This window comes from Nerophis lumbriciformis, linkage group LG05 (genome assembly GCF_033978685.3).
Source record: "Nerophis lumbriciformis linkage group LG05, RoL_Nlum_v2.1, whole genome shotgun sequence".
NCBI lineage: Eukaryota > Metazoa > Chordata > Actinopteri > Syngnathiformes > Syngnathidae > Nerophis > Nerophis lumbriciformis.
This window is the reverse complement of record NC_084552.2, coordinates 46380333-46382832: the sequence shown is the minus strand read 5'-3', so window position 1 is coordinate 46382832 and position 2500 is coordinate 46380333. Positions and strand designations below refer to the sequence as shown.

Sequence of the window (2500 nt, the reverse complement as noted above, 5' to 3'; positions counted from 1 at the left end):
CATGAATACCTTAAGAGAAAGCGATTGCAGCTATTTGGGATACAACACTTCTCAGATAGCAATATAACTTTACAATGTCCGGCCGGGTCAGCTGTGATGCTCCTTAGCGAAAAACTTCGTCCATTTGTCAAAGGAGAGTCAACGAGAATGCGAGCTCCCATGGAGGTGATAAAAAAGGTAGCGTGTCCTTTGTATTACCTGGCCGTCAAGGAAAAAGGCGATGCATTTGGACTAGTAAAGCAGACTGTGTCAGTTATTGTCCGCCACGTATGTTGCCAACTCAACATCTCGGTCCAGAGTATATAAAGTCACCAAAAACGAATGGACAATGAAGGTGAAGGCAAAAGAGTGAGGAGTGTCCTGACCAGATATTTAGGTCCCTAGATTGATTAATGTAAAATGTTCTTTATCACATTGTTTACGTGTCTAATAAAGATTTAAATAATTTAGTTAAAAGTACCAATGATTGTCACACACACACTAGGTGTAGTGAAATTTGTCCTCTGCATTTGACCCATCCCCTTGTTCCACCCCCTGGGAGGTGAGGGGAGCAGTGGGCAGCAGTGGTGTCACGCGCGAGAATAATTTTTGGTGATTTAACCCCCAATTCCAACCCTTGATGCTGAGTGCCGAGCAGGGAGGTAATGGGTCCCATTTTTATAGTCTTTGGTATGACTCGGCCGGGGTTTGAACTCACAACCTACCGATCTCAGGGCGGACACTCTAACCACTAGGCCACTGAGTAGGTGGAATTTATGATGTCTCAGTGTGTGATTCACTACAATAGGTCCCCACAGCGCACTGAATTCCAGTTAATTGAAATACCACAACACTGGATATTGTTCAGATAAGTTCAATTTAAGAACTTGCACACAAAGTAACACTGAAGATGACTATGACGTGCGCATGCGTACTAGGTCGCGTTGCGCCGGCAGACAGAGGGGGCGGGGGTCTTAAACGGTGGCATTGTTGTGCGTGGACACGGATAAGGTTAGGTGTTATTTACCTTGGATAACCTTATCCGTTAGTGTAAACGGGGCCTTAGTGTAGACATGGCCTTAGACAAACTCTTGAGAGCAAAGCACATTTTGCCATGCACATGAGGTCCTGCTTTAACACGCGTACATTGAAAGCCGTTTATGTTGACGCCCCTCGGACTGGCTTACTCATGTTGACATAAGCATTTTTTAACATAGTTGTCGACATACTGTAACCAACAAGTAAAAAAAAACCTTTGACTAGAAACATGAGAAAAATGGGCAACAATAGAGAATTGTTTTTAACCTATGGCAGTTTATTGACATTGTATCCCTCTATGTGTGCTCTTCTTTTGGATTGATCTGTTTTCATATAATATTTTAAACTATTATCTAACACAGTGGTCCCCAACCATCGGTACCGGTCCGTGGATCGATTGGTACCGGGCCGCACAAGAAATTTAAAAAAATAAATAAATAAATAAATAAATAAAATAAAATAAAATATATATATATATATATATATATATATATATATATATATATATACTCATTCACATTCATTCACACAAAAGGGTTGTTTCTTTCTGTTATTAATATTTCTGGTTCCTACATTATATAATAATGATAATAATTAGCAAATCCTTTTCAACCTATATTCAATTGAATAGACTGCAAAGACAAGATACTTAACTTTGAAACTGTAATAACTTTGTTATTTTTCGCAAATATTAGCTCATTTGGAATTTAATGCCTGCAACACGTTTCAAAAAAGCTGGCACAAGTGGCAAAAAAGACTGAGAAAGTTGATGAATGCTCATCAAACACTTATTTTGAACTTCCCACAAGTGAACAGGCTAATTGGGAACAGGTGGGTGCCATGATTGGGTATAAAAGCAGCTTCCATGAAATGCTCAGTCATTCACAAACAAGGATGTGAACAAATGCGTGAGCAAATCGTCGAACAGTTTAAGAACAAAATCTCTTAACGAGCTATTGCAAGGAATTTAGGGATTTCACCATCTACGGTCCATAGTATCATCAAAAGGTTCAGAGAATCTGGAAAAATCACTACACATAAGCGATGATATTACGGACCTTCGATCCCTCAGGCGGTACTGCATCAAAAAGTGTCATTAGTGTGTAAAGAATATCACCACATGGGCTCAGGAACACTTCAGAAAACCACTGTCAGTAACTACAGTTTGTCACTACATCTGTAAGTGCAAGTTAAAACTCTATGTAAAGCAAAGCCATTTATCAGCACTGTTTACTAAGTGTTGTTAAAAGGAAAGGCCATGTAACACAGTGGTAAAAATGCCCCTGTGCCAACTTTTTTGCAATGTGTTGCTGCCATTAAATTCTAAGTTAATGATTATTTGCAAAAAAAAAAATTGGTTTCTCGGTTCGAACATTAAATATCTTGTCTTTGCAGTCTATTCAATTGAATATAAATTGAAAATAATTTGCAAATCATTGTATTCTGTTTTTATTTACGAATTACACAACGTGCCAACTTCACT

General features: G+C 38.7%; 1 protein-coding gene across 2 annotated transcripts in view; it reads right to left on the bottom strand.

The window, feature by feature from the left end:
- Positions 1 to 2500, bottom strand: part of LOC133606255 (SH3 domain and tetratricopeptide repeat-containing protein 1) — a 24270-nt gene that overhangs the window by 2745 nt on the left and 19025 nt on the right. The gene's annotated exons all lie outside the window — the stretch shown is intronic.